The following is an 18,181-nucleotide window of genomic DNA, read 5'->3' as shown; positions in this document are numbered from 1 at the left end:
CATGTCATTTCTGTTGCGTAAGCAACACATATGAGGCAGAGACAGTTTTGTCTTCGTGGGTTTGCTGTAGTTTAGTGTGACAGTCATGTGCGCCGGCATTTTTGACAACGATCGCTCAAAGAAAAAAAAGATGAGCACTGCAGTTTTCGGCAAACTGGACAGCCTTTCTGGAGAGAGAAAGTTCTGTTGTGTAAATTGCAATGATGGAAGAAAGCATGTCAAGAGCTACTTTCCAGAGTCCACGTTAGTCAGCAGCAAATCCGTGTTTGGACCCAACAACTTGAATGCAATTCAGATAGTGTTGCTTGTGTTGCTGCTGTTGTTGTTGAGTCACTTGAGGCGCCTGAGGATGGTCCTCAGAAGCGCTAGTCTCATATGAGGGAGGCTCCTTAGTTCTCCAAAGAGAAGTAGAAGACGATGACAAGAAATAAAATGTGTCCCTTTATTTATAAAAATGTGAAGATCATTCTTAAGTGCATGTCTTTGTAGAATTATATAATACCCAAGCGTGCTTTATAAGCTTAAGATAATCGACTTTGCATTCTTCCTTGAACATTTTATTTAAAGATAATATCAACACCTCTAAATTGAAAACAAAAATCTGTTACATTTGGAAGGCATTTATTGCAATTCATGTAAATTTGTACATATATATTACACACACACAGGTTTTTGTTTGAAATACACTGGGTAACTGTTACAAATAGAACCAAACAGCCTGACATGTTAGATGGAGAATGAGACAATACAATTTTGAAGTACAATTGTGTTTTTTTTTTTGTTTTTTGCACTTCGTTATGTAAGTGGTTACACACATTTATATGGTCAAAACATTGTGACAAGGCTAGAAAAAAAATTGTCGTGTTTCCAGTAACAGAGACTAAGAAAACTCGGGTCGGCAGGTAAAGGATTTTTTTTTTTTTTTTTTTGTATTGACTACTTTTGAGGAGGTGTTGGCAACTTCCAGTATGCTTTCTCTTGTGGGACAGACTTCGAGTCCTGTATCCTGATGTTGGCTTCAACCCAAAACAGAAGTGCAGCAATATGTGAACAAGCTTCTCCCAGGCCAGCCTTGCATTCGCAATGTACAGCAACAATTTTCCCACTTTGTTCAGCAATCACCCAAGGCCTCAGGGGCTTTTCTTGCAATGCTTGGGAATGGAGAACCTGTAAAGATATTGGAGTTTTTAACATACATGCATGTATACATGTATTAAGTATCATCCACATTTATATATTACTGAATATTTTCACCTATCATTATTGTAGCAAATAAATTTCACAAAAGAATGTAGGCTAGAGAAATTTACATTTTATTGGAAAAAAATGTCTATTTCAAATATTATGATTTTGAAAATATATGCAGTACAAAGAGATGGAAACATAAAAAGAAATTAATTCTACTCTTTCCTGCTTGGTGTTACTTAACTGTCAAATTATAAGTTGCAAATGATCATTAAATTACTCCTGGCCTCACAAACATTATCCATCCATCCATTTTCTTCACCGCTTATCCTCACAAGGGTCGCGGGGAGTGCTGCAGCCTATCCCAGCTGTCAACGGGCAGGAGGCGGGGTACACCCTGAACTGGTTGCCAGCCAATTCCAGGGCACATATAGACAAACAACCGCACTCAATTTAGAGTGTCCAATTAATGTTGCATGTTTTTGGAATGTGAGAGGAAACCGGAGTGCCCGGAGTAAACCCGCGCATGCACGGGGAGAACATGCAAACTCCACACAGGCGGGTCTGGGATTGAACCCGGGGACCTCAGAACTGTGAGGCCAACGCTTCACCAGCTGATCCACAGTGCCGGCCCTCACAAACATTACATAGTTTTAGATGTACATGAATTAAATCATTGGATTTGCTAAGAAGCTATAGTGGGAACATCTACATTGAACTGAGAAAAGTGCAATGAAATGGAACTCATATGAGATGTAAACACGGACCTTTCCACTGACTAGTTGGTATCCATTTCTGACAACAGCTCCCATATCGTGAACCCAGCCACATAAACTTGATGCATCCATGCTCTTGCAAACTTTCAGGTCATCCATGGTATAAACACCTGAAGTGAAGAAAATAGTTCACTATGTTCTGCTCTGTCAAGGTCCGATTTTTGCACATATTACTTGAATGATTTTAAGTAACTGCTTTACAAAATGTCATCTTTCAACACATTGCTCTTAATTGGGTTCTGAATGTGGCCGAGACATGTTTTGTTTGATTTACTAGTTTGTCCTGTTAACAAGGGAATGGGGCAGACTGGCTAACATTACAATTTAACCTAGTGACAGTCACCACTCACCTGAATAAAAGGTTTGGGGGAGGCTAGAACCAGCTGTTACACGGTGCTGAAATGACCCAAAATCCAAGAAAGGCAGAGTTGAATGGAGTTCTGTCACAGGTGATGTCCAAACTGACTCATTTTTGTGACTGGTTCCAAGTCATCTGCAATACAAAACCATTCTAAAGCTCTAAAATTCCAATGGTGAATAAACAAAATAATTTTTGTTCCTGGCATTTCCAAGCTTTTTACGAGCGGAAGATTGGTCCTCTTTGTCACCTCTTATTATTTTTCTGCACCACCTCCCTGCTGCAAAAAAAACCCAAAACGGCATTTTGCACTTGCCTTTTATGTGCAATATTTCAGTCTACCGACATTCCGTTATACATTTAAAAATTTATATTGTGATGAAATTACATGTAATATTTTTCACCTCATTGTCTATATGAGAAAAAAAAACAGTGGAGAGCGTGTCATTCATGCGCAAAGTTGCAGAAGTCTCACTCGACATCCCAGTGGCAGCCATATTGCCTGCATCGTCATTTACAGATGTCACACTGGGATAGTCGCCATTGAGAAGACGCTGTGCCACCTGAAATGAGAGACGAACAATAGAGATTTTCAGATTTTTCCGACGCCCCTTTTAACACGGAAGCTCTTTTCAAAGAAGAGAACACCTAACAATTGAGTGAAGTGACTGGGGCAATATTACCCTATTGTTTCAAGCCATATTTAGATGATATGTGGATCACTTCTAACTAACAAAAGACTCCCCGACAGTATGTATGACAGTATGTAGCGTAATCAAGAGCCATGCTGGGCAAAATAACTACTTTCTACTTCCGGTGGCCGGTGGGGGGAGAGCTCCTTTCTTCTCCTGCACATGGCCAAACCACCTCCCCGCCTGATCCACCTCCGCTACAGCGATGAACAATGCCAGCAATTGTGGAAATGAACAACACTGGCCCTTGCACATCAACACATTTAGCACCCCTGACTTACGTACGTTATTATGACGCAGATATTTTGTTACGTTCTGAGAGGATTATGTCATTCCCCCCCACCCATTTTTTTTTTTTTTTTTTCAAGAGCTCGACACGCACCTACCTGTCATTTGGAACCCACAAAGCTCTTGTCCTTTGCAATTGTGCAATCCATTTTTCACAACGAACAGGGTCTTTTGGAAACGAGTGAAGAGTGAATCCATCCTCCCAAGTGTTTGAGCAATATCCAGCAATACGAGAGGGTATTTTGCCTAAAACACAGGGGAAAAAAAGCTACTTTCCCGCTGGTAAAGCTGGTATAAACACACGAACGCGCCACTGTGGGCGTCTGGAAAAAATATCACTTCCTCCTTCTTCTCCAAAACGAATGCCTCGAGAAGATTTTCATGGCGAGAGATGCAAAAATCCATATACGACAACATTATGACGTATGATGAAAAACGGATGGGTCCATTCCGGCTGCTTTTTTTTGATTAAAAGCATACTAAAAATGCTGCTTTACGTGTCGGTAGACCTGTAAAGATGCAAAAATCACCTACTGAAGTTAGTCTCAGGTTAGACGTATAATATGTATATAGTTGTATGTGGTAAATGTATTTATTTGCATCTACTCCTCCCTGTATTAAATAAAGACGTGAAATATTTAGGACTTCAAATATTTTAAAATGTTTAATGACGCAATAGAAAATGTGAATTTCACTTTCTTGACTGGAACTGCAAACATTATTGAGCTCTTCAAGATATTCAACTTACAAACCCAATTCCAAAGACGTTGGGACATTGTGTTAAACAAAAACAGAATATAATGATTTGCAAATCATTCATTCATCGTCTACCACCTATCCAAGAGTGGGTCATTGGGGCAGTAGCTTTAACAGGGACGTCCAGACTTCCACCCCACCCAGTGAATCCAGCTCTTCCAGGGGGAGTTCCCATTTCCAGGCCACCCGAAGGACATAGTCTCTCCAGCGTGTCCTGGGTCCTCCCCGGGGTCTCCTTCCAGTGGCACGTGCCCGGAATACCTCACCAAGTGCAGGAGGCATAGAAATGTGATGAACCAACAACCTCATCTGTCTCCTTTCAATGCAAAGAGTGGGGAATTGACTCTGAGACTCTCCCAGATGAGCAAACTTTCTCACCCTATCTCTAAGGAAGAACACGGACACCTTGCGGAGGAAACTCATTTTGGCCGGTTGTATCTGAGATCTTGTTCTTTCGGTCCCACAACTCGTGTCCATAGGTTAACTTGGATTGACCGTTAAATTTAGAGGTTTACCTTTCAACTTAGCTCCTTTTTACCACAACGGATCGATCCAAAGTCCGCATCACTCCTGACGCTGCACCAACTCAAGTACACAAGAAATTACTTGCTAACCATTAGAGAGTTTAACTTTTTTTAACTTTAGGGGGTTGTTCATAGCCGCTGCCGTACGCGATGAACAACACCGTTGAGCCGGGCCGCTTTCCTGCATTGTTGTCGCACGCGGCTGAGTGAGATAGAGGCGAGCCATGCTGCTTTAGGGGGTTGTTCATAGACGCTGCAGTACGCGATGAACAACACCGTCGAGCTGGGGCGCTTTACTGCGCGCACGCGGCTGAGTGAGGCATTCTCGGCTGAGTTCTTCGGAGCCGCCAACGTCCGCAAAGCCCGACGCGCAGCCTTCGCAGAACCCGTGACCACCGAACGCGGCGCCTCAGCCGGTGTGGCTCATTTTCGACTCTGTGGTGGCTTATAATGGAGCCGAGCCATGCTTCTTTAGGGGGTTGTTCATAGCCGCCGCAGTACGCGATGAACAACACCGTTGAGCTGGGGTGCTTTACTGCGCGCACGTGACTGAGTGAGGCATTCTTGGCTGGGTTCTTCAGAGCCCCCACCGTGCGCCAGCCCAGAGTGCAGCCTTCGCTGGCGAAGCGACGCAGCAGCCCGACCCCGTCCGACGCGCACATCGATATATTTCATACACGGATCTTTTGTAACGTTATGAGAAACCGATTACATGGTCCGCCCCAAGCTATTATTTTGTTTAGTAGCTGTATACACACCTGCCTGTCATTTGGAAGCCACAAAGCTCTCGTCCTCTGCACCCGTGCAGTCTATTTTTCACGACGAACTGTGTCTCTTGTAAACTTATGAAGGGTAAATCCATCCTCCCGAGTGTTCAAGCAACGTCCAGCAATGCAACGAGCCGGCATTTTGGCTAACACGAAGGAACAACGAGCTACCTTCCCGGAGGTGAAACTAATGGAAACAAACGAGTCCTCTTGGGGGCGCTTCTGTCCTTTATGTCACTTCCTGGTTCTTCTCGAAAACAAATCCCTCGAGAGGATTTTCATGGCGGGAGTTAGAAAAAGCTGTATACGTCAAAAATATGTTTTGTGGTGAAAAAACGCATGGGTTGCATGCCGTTTTTTCATTAATAACATACTAAAAGTCATCCATTTCATGACAGTAGCCCTTTAATCTATTTAAGACCTATATACAGGCAAGTACTTAAGTGCGCGAAACCCTTGGTAAAAATGTGTTAAAAAGTGAACCAACGAGGCAAAATTAAAATCAAAGCTGCTCTGACTGGACAGACAGGAGTGTCTGAAAATTCAGTGAATAACCTAAATTAATTCATGAATATGTCAGCTTCTGTGAGGAGATGCTACCGACTTCAAATTAGTCTGGCACAGATTACAATACGATACAAAATACGGCAATGCAGGAGCAGTTTGCAACGTAGAGGAGAAGGCAACCACTAATCTATCAGCCAGAATAAAAGAAGTGTTGACGAAATTCCATGACATTTCTGAATTTATTTAAAAGAATCATCTGGAGAATGTATTAACGAGTCGGGCTATTTCGCACTTCAATGATGTTTGCCTTGCACATTTCTGCAAAATTATGAAAAGCAGTCAATGGCAAACATCCTTGGATTGGTACTTCACAAAACATTGAAAGATAATGTTAATGTTTGTTTTGAATCCAAAGTTTGTGGAATTTATCAATTTTAGTGTGTGCCACCTCCTCCATCCCCTCTACGATGCCTTGTCATGCACCTTTCTCTTAGCATCCCTGGTCAATGCCAATGGTCTTCTTTTCCTTTCAGCTTGGGTTAGGTATCTCATGCATCTTCCTCTCTAACAATCACTGCCCTTATGTCTTCCCTAACAACATCCATCAACCTTCTCTTTGGTCTTCCTTTCACTCTTTTGCCTGGCAGCCCTATCCTCAGCAGGGTTCTATCAATATACTCACACTCTCGTCTCTGGACATGTCCAAACCATCAAAGTCAGCTCTTCTCGAACCTTGTCTCCAAAACATCCAGCTTTGGCTGTCCGTCTAATGAGCTCATTTCGAATCTTATCCAACCTGCTCACTCCAACAGAGAACCTCAACATCTTCATTTCTGCCACCTCCAGCTCTGCTTCTTGTTTTAACTTCAGTGCCACCGTCTCTAATCATCACAACATCATGGCTGCCCTCACCAATGTTTGATAATCTTTTCCGTTCGTGCTAGCAGAGACTCTTTTGTCACATAACACACCAGACACCTTCCGCCAGCTGTTCCAACCTGCTTGGACCTATTTCTTCACTTCCTTACTACACTCACCATTGCTCTGGATTGTTGACCCCAAGTATTTGAAGTCATCCACCCTCGGAATCTCTTCTCCCTGCAGCCACACTCTTCCCCCTCACTCCCTCTCATTCATGCACATATATTCTGTTTTACTTCGGGTAATCTTCATTCCTCTCCTTTCCAGTGCGTACCTCTATCTTTCTAATTGTTCCTCCGCCTGCTCCCTGCTTTCACTGCAGATCACAATATCATCTACGAACATTATGGTCCAAGGGGATTCCAGTCTAACCTCGTCTGTCAGCCTATCCATAACTACCGCAAACAGGAAGGGGGTCAGAGCTGATCCCTGATGCAGTCCCACCTCCACCTTAAATTCTTCTGTCACTCCAATGGCACACCTCACCGCTGTTCTGCTGCCCTCATACATGTCCTGTACTATTCTAACATATTTCTCCGCCACACCAGACTTACGCATGCTGTACCACAGTTTCTCTCTTGGCAATCTGTCATAAGCTTTCTCTAAATCCAAAAAGACACCATGTTGCGCCTTCTGACCTTCTCTGTACTTTTCCACTCGCATCCTCAAGGCAAATAATGCATCTGTGGTACTCTTTCTTGGCATGAAATCATACTGTTGCTCGCAGATACTGTACTTTCTTCCATTCTGAGTCTAGCCTCCACTACTCTTTTCCATAACTTCATTATGTGGCTCGTCAACTTCATTCCTCTATATTTCTCACAACTCTTCATATCGCCTTTGTTCTTAAAAATGGGAACGAGCACACTTTTCCTCCATTCTTTAGGAAAGCAAAGCAGATTTATTTGTATAGCGCATTTCCTACATGAGGTAACTCGTGGTGCTTTACATGATTAAAAGCATTTGAAAACAATGAGATAAAACATTTAAAACTGAATACAAACAATAAAAATGACAAACAATATATATTTTAAAAGAGACAATTAAAACCACACACAGTGCAAGTAAGATGATTAAAAAGTGGTTATACTCTAAAAATAAATACATAATATATATTAAAAAAATTAATTTTTTTTGTAGACTGCACGATTCGTCACTTTAAACTGCTCCCTTTGCGCAATTGACATTGTAAACACTTATCTATATAGATTTTACATCTTGCACATCTTATAAGGAATAGTTCCTATAAACAGAAATGTCTCTTGTTCTTTGTTCTTGTTGCTATGTTGTTCCTTGTTCTTTGTTCTGAATATTGTACCAGGGCAGCACCGACTGATTTACACACTTGGCCATTAAAGATGATTCTGATTCTGAAAAGCATGAGAAAAAGAAGAATTTTCAACTTGGATTTAAAAACATTCACACTTGGGGCTGATCTCACCTCTGTTGGCAAGTTATTCCATTTGTGTGCAGCATAATGGCTAAATGCTGCTTCACCATGTTTGCTTTTGACTCTGTGCTCCACTATTTGAACTGAGTCAGTCCATCTTCGAGCTCTACTGGGTTTGTATGCGGTAAGCATTTCTTTCATTTATTCAGAACCGAAATTATTTAGTGATTTATAGATCAGTAGCAGAACTTTAAAATCTATTCTAAAGCTGACTGGAAGCCAGTGCAAAGACTTGAGGATTGGGATAATATGCTCTGACCGCTTTGTTTTGGTCAGAACGCGAGTTGGAGCATTCTGAATGAGCTGCAGGTGTTTAATACTCTTTTAGGGGAGTCCAGTCAGAAGACCATTACAGTAGTCAAATCTATGCTCAGAAGTAGTTCATCTAGTTCTTTCCAAAATTTCCATTTCAACTCCAGAACATATGCACAATATAGTAACCCTTCTCCTAATCATCATGTCAACCAACTCCTGAGCTTTTCCTGTCATAGTCCCAACATTCAAAGTCTCTACACTCAGTTGCAGGCTCTGTGCATTCCTCTTCTTCTTCTGCCGAAGAATCTGGTTTCTTCCTCTTTTTTGTCTTCGACCCACAGTAGCTGAATTTTCACAGACGGCCTGCAGGTTATCGGGTCTTGTTAACCTGGGCCACAACCGATCTGGTATGGGGTTCTTTAGATGAACGCTCATATTTGTTTAGCACAATTTCACGCCGGATGCCCTTCCTGACGCAACCCTCTGCATTTACTCAGGCTTGGAACTGGCCTACAGATTGCACTGGCCTGTGCCCCCATAGGGCTGCATTCCTCAACTTCGAGGGTAAATGAACATAATCTTTTAATTATTCTTTACGTTATGTACACTTTTAACGCTTATTTTTGGTGGCGGGAGACTTGGAACGGATTAGGCTATTACATGTAAAATACATTTCTACTAAGATTGAAGTTATAAAACAAGTTCTGCAACGGATTAATTTTGTAAGTAGAAGTACCACTGTAAACATTAGGCTTTCACACAATTCATCACTTTAAACTGCACCCTTTGCACAATTGTCATTGCACTGGTCTCCATGGTGAACCGCGACTGGGTCAGGGCACATTGCATTAGTGTAACATAATGTGGGGGGTTGAAGCACTATAATTGCTCTAAATGCGAGAAGACTCTGCATCTTTGGACAACTGTGCCTCTTGTAAGAAATAGTTCCCTATTGAGTGAATATTGTTCTTGGTTCTTGTTTGTTTGCCCTTCTCGTACCAGGGCGGCACAGATTGCCGGGGACAAATTCTTTCTGTGTCGGTCCATACTTGGCCATAAAAACTGATTCTGATTCTGATCAGGGGGTTCGGTACCCTACACTCCTGAAGAACCCCCATAGAACTCCCCAAGGGACATGGTTGAACACCTTCTCCAGGTCTAAATGACACATGTAAACCAGTTGGGCGAACTCCCAAGCACCATCGAGGAGCCTGCTAAGGGTGAATAGCTGGGCCACTGTTCCAAAGCCAGGACAAATACCACATTGTTCCTCCTGAATCTGAGATATGACTTCCCAACGGACCCTCGTCTCCAATACCCCTGAAAAGACCTGACCAGGGAGGCTGAGGAGTGTGATCCCCCTATACTTGGAACACCTCCTCCGGTCCTCCTTCTTAAAAAGGGGGACTAGCACCCCAGTCTTCCAATCTAGAGGCACTGTCCCTGATGTCCACTCAACGTTACAGAGGCACATCAACCAGAACAGTGTCACAACATCCAGAGCCTTTAGGAACTCGGAATCTCATCCACCCCCCAGGGCCTGGCACCAACCAAGGAGCTTTTTAACCACCTTGGTGACCTCAACGCAAGGGATAGAAGAGCCTGACTCAGAGAACCCAGACCCTACTTCCTCATTGGAAGGTGTGTTGGTGGAATTGAAGAGGTCTTCCAATTATTCTCCCACCGACTCAAAAGGTCCTGAGTCGAGGTCAGCAGTGCCTCATCCTCACTATGTAGAGTGTTGACAGTGCACTGTTTCCTCTTCCTAAGACACTGGATGGTGGACCAGAATTGCCTCGAAGCCGTCTAGAAGTCTTTCTCCATGGCCTCACCGAAGTCCTCCCAGCAGACAGTGGAGTCCCCAGTGGGAGCGCTCTCCAGAGCTCCCTTTAAGGATTCCAAAATTGGTGGGTACTCTGAACTGTTGTTTGGTCCGTAGGCACAAATGACAGTCAGGACCCATCCCACCATTCAAAGGCAGAAGGTGGCTAACCTCTGGCTACCCACCCCAACGTGCAGGCGCCAAGCCGAGGGACAATAAGTATATCCACACTTGGTCGGCGGCTCTCACCATGGGCAACTCCAAAGTGGAACAGAGTCAACCCATTTCAAGAGGACTGGTACCAGAGCCCAAGCCATGTGTGGAGGTAAGCTCGACTACATCTAGTTGGAACTTCTCGACCCCCCCATTTTCTGTAGCCAGGGATCAGATCACCAAAGTCCCTACCATCGGCCACCACCCAGCTCAGATTGCACCCAACCCCTACGGCCCCTCTCACAGATGGTGAACCCATGCAAGGGGTACCCATGTTAATCTTTCAGGCTGTGCCTGGCCGAGCCAAATGTGTGCAGGCCCGGCCACCAGGCTCTTGCCTTCAAGCTCCACGTCCAGGCTTGGCTCCGGAGGGGTGCCCCAGTGATGCTCGTCCGGGCAAGGGAAACCTCAATCCATTAGTTTTCCTCATCATAGGGGTTTACGGAGCCATACTTTGTCTGGTCCCTCATATAGGACCTTTTTACACTGGGTGATGCTACCAGGGGCGTAATATCCCAGACAACTTAGTCCTAACTTAGTCCTAAGATCCTTGGGACACACAAACCCCTCCACCACGATAAGGTGACATGGAGGTTTGCAAATCATGATCAACCTATATTTAATTCAATACACTACAAACACAAGAGGTGTAATGTTCAAACGCATAAACTTAGTTTTTTGCAAATAACTTAAAATGTTATATTACAACACGTTCTAAAAAAGCTGGGACAGGGTCATGTTTACCACTGTGTTACATCACCTTTCCTTTTAACAACATTTAATAAATGTTTAGAGACAGAGGACACTAATTTGTAGGTGGAATTCTTTCCCATTCTTGCTTAAAGTATAGATTCAGCTGTTCAATTATCCAGAGTCTTTGTTGTCTTATTTTCCACTTCATAATGCACCACAGATTTTCAATGGGAGACAGGTCTGGACTGGAGGTGGGCCAGTCTACTACCTGCACTCTTTTACTACAGAGCCTTGCTGTCCTACCACGTGCAGAATATATTTGGCATGGTCTTGCTAAAAAAAAAAAAAGGGAGGGGCGTCATGAAAAAGATGTTGGTTGTATGGCAGCATATGTTTGTCCGAAACGTGTATCCACCTTTCAGCATTAATGGTGGATTCACAGATGTATAAGTTACCCGTGCCACTGGCACTAATATAACCCCATACATCACAGATGTTAGATTTTGAACTTTGCGTCCATAACAGTCCGGATGATTCTTTCCTCTTTGGCCTGGAGTACACAGTGTGCACAATTTCCCAAAACAATTTGGTGAAAAGTAGACTCATTGGACCACAGAACACCTTTTCATCAGTCCATTTTAGATGAAGTTGGGCCCAGAGAAACCAGCGGCATTTCTGTGTTGTAGATAAATGGCTTTTGCTTTGCATAGTTTGTTGTCTTGTTATCCTTTTCAAGGATTCCAATATTTATTCACAAGTTGTCGAATATGTACCATTCACCCTTTTCGGGCGACTTCCGCATCCATTATGTATTCTATATCTGGCTACTGAGCATGCCGGGTAATGTCTATCACATCACATCTTACCCCCTATAAAGAAAATTAACAAAAACTAACATATGGTTCCTGTTGGAACTTTACTCTTAGCATTGTAACTGATTTTAAATGATTAACAACAATCTGCGTAAACATTTGGTAGGTACCAAATCTCAAGGCATCAAGACAACAGCTGATAAATGTCAACAATCCACTTTTTTTTTTTACATTGCATCTGAACAGCAACTCAGAATACTCCACACAATGTTCAACAGCTCTCGATCAGCCTCTGAGGTGGCTGAACATGTCTCTTCAGTCTTGATAGTCCCTTAATTGCAGGTGATGCAGGCACCTATAGCAGACCATTGTCAGCACAGTCAGGCCCACTGCCAGCTAGCTCGGTAGATCCACTTGTGTCCCGCTGAACTGCTTCCTGGGCCACAGTGTCATCCTGATTCTGCTGCAGCTGAAGGTCCGTGTGGTTCCATTTCAGGGTCGGTCCATTGTCCATCTGGACTTGGTAGGAACGTGGAATAACTTCCTCCTGCACGTGTCCAATTTGCTTCCATGTGCCTGTGAAATAGTCTCTGAAACACACAACATCTCTAGGGTTCAGCATGGGCAGATCTTTCGCTGTTCGATCATGCCACTGTCACTGTTATGCTTTTTGGTCCTCCTTTACCTTCTGATTTTGGATGAGCCTTTGGGTGTTAGCAGGACTTATCTGCTGGCAGGTTAGAGCGGATGTGCCAACCCATCAGCATTTGTGCTGGTGACAGCCCATTTTGCAAAGGTGCACTCCGGTAAATCAGTAGACTCTTCTGCAAGCCATCAATGGTCTGTAATTTTATTAACAGGTTTTTTACCGTCTTCACAGAGCTTTCTGACAGACTATTAGATTTGGGATATGCTGGACTTGGCGTGTTGAGTTTAAATCCCCATTCATTGGTAAAAGAAGCAAACTCAAAGCTCGAAAATTGAGGCCCATTGTCCGAAAACACTTCAAACGGTACTCTGTGTCTGGCACAAACAGTCTTTAGGTACCTGAAAATTGCTTTGCTCAATGTCAACTGCAGTACTCCAAATTCATGAAAGTATGAGAAGTCGAACAGATCTGTTCCGACTTTGTAGTCGGGTTGGTGGGGCACTGGATAAGTCATCAGGGGCTGTGTTTGTTGTTTTGGTCTGTAGGTACGGCATGGTTCACATGATGCCGTTGTCTGGCTAATGTCTTGGTTGCTCCTCGGCCAGTACATTACCTCTCTAGCTCTCCATTTGCATTTAACCTCTCCGAGGTGACCTTCGTGTATTTTTTTTCAACAGCTGTTTATGTAGAGATGAAGGAATAACAAGTTTACTTCCTTTCATTATGATCTCATCCACCACTGTGAGCTCATTTCTACAATTCCAATAGTCTTGTATTTTGACAGGGCAATCTTTTTTATTACCAGGCCATCCTTTCAGTATTGTACTCTTAAGTTCTTTCATTGTTTCAAGTGCGATGGTCTCTCTTTGTATTTGCTCTTTTCTGTCTTCGGTTACTGGCAGAAACGTGACAACCATGTCAACATATATTTGTATTTCTGCACTTTTCTCCTTGTCTGCGCTTTCTTTCTTATCCACTGCTATGGACAGAGTGTCGGCTATGTACATGTATTTACATTGAGTATATATCATGTGCAGGTCGTATTTTTGCAGTCTGGCGTGCGTTCTGTCCTTACAGGACAGTCATTTAATGGTTTGTTCATAATGGACACCAAAGGTTTGTGATCAGTTTCCACTTCGAACTTCTGACCATAAACGTACTGATGGAAATGCTCACATGCATACAAACTTGCCAACAACACTTTTTCTATTTGTGCATACCTGGACTCGGCGCTTGTCAAGGCTCGGGATGCGTAGGCAACAGGTAACCACTGCTCTTCATGATGTTGTAGCAGCAGTGCTCCTAAGCCATATTGCGCTGCATCTGACAAAATCCTGTTGCTCTTCTGTGGATTGTAGAACTTCAACAGTGGTTCCTCTGTCAGTGTCTCTTTCAGTTTTAGGAAACACTGTTCTTGCTCATACCAGACCAGATCCATTCATTCTTTTGCTCAAGCAGACTCCTGAGAGGTGCTCACTGCATTGGGAGTTGTGGGACAAACTTTGCCAGGTAGGTGACCATCCCCAGAAACCATCTGACCTCGTCTTTGCTATTTGGGCTCTCAATGTTGTTGATAGCTGAGGTTTTTCAAAGATCGGGTTTCACCCCTTCTTCACTCACAACATCTCCCACAAAGGTAAGTGATTTCACTGCAAACTCACATTTGTCTTTGTTGAGCTTCAGATTCACCTCCCTAGTCTTGTTCAACACTTGTCTCAATCTGGTGTCGTCCTCTTCTCGAGTTGAGCCCCAAATAAAGATGTCGTCCATCATTGTCTCTCCTTCAGGAATGTTTTCAAAAATCACGCGTATGGTTTTGTGGTGGACCATAGCTCCTGACACAATACCGTATGGCACACAAAGAAATCTATACCTTCCCTCTGGAGTGTTGAATGTTCACAGCCGGGAACTCTCCTCATCAAGCCCCATTTGCCAGAATCCTGATGAAGCATCTAATTTACTGAACCATTTAGCTCCAGCAAATTGTGCCATGATTTTTTCTCTGGGTGGCAACTGAAAATGTTCTCTTTTAATTGGTTTATTTAGATCCCTTGGATCTAGGCATGTTCTCAGGGCACCTATTCTCTTCTCCAGAACAACAAGTGAGCTGACCCATTCCGTTGGGCTCATCGACTTTCTTGATGATTTTTTCATGCACACCAGTTCCTTTTTCAGTTTTTCTTGCAATGCAAATGGAGTTTTTCTGCAATGATGCACAACAGGAGGCACACTTTTATCCATGTTTATTTTATGTAGACCAGGTAGACATCCAAGTCCTTTGAAACAGTGTTTATAATCCTCCATGAGTGAATTCTGAACAGATGCATTGTTTGATGATGTCACTACAAACACTCTTTTGACAAAGATTGAGCTTTATGCAAACACTGAGCCCAAGGATTGGTTGTACACTCATATACACGATCAACAATTATGCTCTTATCTTTCGATTTTTGTGTTTGAAAGTTGCAATACAACCTCCTCTTACAGGAACTCATTCTCCAGTATAACCACTCACTTTTTTTTTCCAGGATGAATTTTGCTCTTAACCTTCAATGCTTTGTAATCTCCTACAGACATCAGATTTATAGTGATGAAAGTCCTGAGGATTTTCAAATTTTCATTCATTCCTTTCTGAGTTTAAAATTTTAGTTTTCTATTTCAGTAATATATTTGTTTATTTTATTTTTAATTTATAGTTATGTTATATTAATCCACTAAGTTATTTTTAGACCATCTCTAATCACACTCGCAACTTTACCTGTGAGCATGACTGACCACACCCGTACATTTTTCAAATGAGTGACTGTATATATATACATATACATAAACGACAGCTCATTATACTATTAGTATTACAACGCGACGTAACAAGTTTGAGACTTAAACATTAATAGTAATTACTACAGAGCAACTTCTCTAACATGTTTTGCTGTACGGTGTAGAAATTCTAGGATATACAGTATTTTCGTGTATATTCTAAATCTATACTATAATAGGTATAATGTGGTAGAGTAGCCTTTCTTTGCAATTAGAGAAGTCAAACATGAAATTTAGTTGTTCACCAAGTTTGCACATACTGCAGGAGGGATTTCGGCCCACTCTTCCACACAGATCTCTAGATCAGACAGGTTTCTGGGCTGTCGCTGAGAAACACGGAGTTGCAGCTCCCTCCAAAGATGTTCTATTGGGTTTAGGTGTGGAGACTGCCTAAGCCATCCCAGAACCTTGATATGCTTCTTACGGGGCCATTCCTTGGTTTTCCCGTTTGTGTGCTTCGTGTCATTGTCATGTTGAAAGGCCCAGCCACAACCCACCTTCAATGCTCCGACTGAGGGGAAGAGGTTTTTCCCCAAAATCTCACAATACATGACTGCGGTCATCCTCTCTTTAATACAGTGCAGTGGTCCTGTCCCATGTGCAGCAAAACACCCCCGAAGCATGATGCTAGCACCCCCATTCTTAATAGTAGGGATGGTGTTCTTGGGATGGAACTCATCATTTGTCTTCCTCCAAACACAATTAGTGGAATTATGACCAAAAAGTTCAATTTTGGTCTCATCTGACCACAAAATCTTCTCCCATGACTCCTCTGTATCATCCAAATGGTCATTGGCAAATTTAAGACAGGCCTTGACATGTGCTGGTTTAAGCAGGGGAACCTTCCATGCTCGGCATGATTTCCAACCATGACGTCTTAGTGTATTACCAACAGTCACCTTGGAAACGATGGTCCCAGCTCTTTTCAGGTCATTGACCCAAGTCCTGTCGTGTAGTCCTGGGCTGATTCCTCACCTTTCTAAGGATCATTGAGCCCCCACAGGATGATATCTTGTATGGGGCTCCACTCTGACTGAGAGTGACCGTCATGTTTAGCTTCTACCATTTTATAATGATTGCTCCAGCAGTGGACCTTTTTTCACCAAGCTGCTGGGCACTTTCCCCATAACCCTTTCCAGCCGTGTGGGGTTGTACAATTTTGTCTCTGGTGTCTTTGGACAGCTCTTTCATTTTGGCCATGTTACAAGTTTAAGTTTTACTGATTGTATGGGGTGAACGGGTGTCTTTATGCAGCTACCGACCTCACATGGGTGTATCTAATTCAGGATTATACAGGGAGTTGAAGTGGACTTTTAAAGGCTTACTAACAGGTCTTTGAGGGCCATAATCCTATCTGATAGACAGGTGTTCAAATACTTATTTGCAGATGTATCACACAAATAAATCATTTGAAAAGTCATACATTGAAATTTCTGGATTTTTCTTTTTAGATTATCTATCTCACAATGGACATACACCTACGATGAAAATTTCAGACCCCTCCATGATGAAGTGGGAGAACTTTCACTATAGCAGGGTGTTTGAATACTTATTTTCTTCACTGTATTAAATCTTTGCTTAAAATGTTTCCAGTTATCAGCAAGATTACCAGTCACATGCATGGCGCTAGGTGGATTTATCTTATCCACGCTCCTAGGTGAGGTAAATTACCTGAACTCTACAGCTTTTTCTTTTGTTGAATACTTCTCAATTTGGGAACGGGATCCTTTTTTCCCCCCAATCTGTCGCCGTCCTCTGCTTCACTTTGAGCCGTTTGTAGTTGTAACACACCACAGTGATTTTTTTTTCTTCTGTGTTCCTTTGCTAAAACATCTCACTCACTCCACTGGAGACTCTTCTTTTTGGTGTCTCTCTCTTTCTCGTGGCTTCCCCGTGGCAAACTTTCCGTCTAAAGCTGCTCACGGCCACTCCTGACACCATGTGTTGTCTTGTTATCTTATATAACAAATAGACGAGACGTATTTCAAGGATTCCAGTGTTTACACACAAGTTGTCGAACATGTACCGTTCACCCATTTCGGGCAACTTCCGTATCCATTATATACTCTATATCCGCCTACTGAGCATGCTGGGTAAAGTAGTTGTTATAATATCTAATGTATAACATAACACATAGTAGAGTTTTAAGTTGCACTTATGGATGTAGCGCCTAACTGTTTAGTGACACTGGTTTTCTGAAGTTTTCCTGACCCCATGTGGCGATATCTTTTACACATTGTTTTTAAGTAGTGCCACCTGAGGGATTGAAGGTGACAGGCATTTAATGTTGTTTTTCGGCCTGCTGCTCACATGCAGCGATTTCTAGAAAGTCGTTGGGCCTTTTGCTTGTATAATCGACCGTAAATTATGAAATCCCTAAATTCCTTGCAATTGTACATTGAAGAACATCGTCCTTAAACTGTTTGACTATTTTCTCAAGCACTAGTTCAATAAGAGGTGAACCTTGCCCGATTTTTGCTTGTAAATGACTGAGCAATTCAAGAAAGCTCCATTTCTACCCAATCATGACACCCACCTTTTCTCATTTAGCCTGTTCACCTGTCAGATGTTCCAAACAGGTGTTTGGTTAGCATTTTTCAACTTTCTCAGCTTTTTTTAGAATGTGTTGAGCCATAAAATTCCAAGTTAATAATTATTTGCTAACAACAAAGTGAATGAGTTGAACATTAATTATC

The 18,181-nt window shown here is 42.7% G+C and overlaps 1 long non-coding RNA gene across 1 annotated transcript; it reads right to left on the bottom strand.

Moving 5' to 3' along the window:
• Window positions 1-1,046: 1,046 nt before the first annotated feature.
• On the bottom strand, window positions 1,047-17,565 carry LOC133498864 (uncharacterized). The gene is made up of 4 exons (XR_009794482.1): window positions 17,157-17,565; window positions 2,312-2,882; window positions 1,953-2,071; window positions 1,047-1,167 (listed from the first exon to the last, which is right to left on the bottom strand). It is a non-coding gene; the product is annotated as an uncharacterized LOC133498864 (long non-coding RNA).
• Window positions 17,566-18,181: the final 616 nt, after the last annotated feature.

Source organism: Syngnathoides biaculeatus, chromosome 4, assembly GCF_019802595.1.
Source record: "Syngnathoides biaculeatus isolate LvHL_M chromosome 4, ASM1980259v1, whole genome shotgun sequence".
Taxonomy (NCBI): domain Eukaryota; kingdom Metazoa; phylum Chordata; class Actinopteri; order Syngnathiformes; family Syngnathidae; genus Syngnathoides; species Syngnathoides biaculeatus.
Note: the sequence above shows the minus strand (reverse complement) of the source record. Positions and strands in the feature narration are given on the sequence as shown.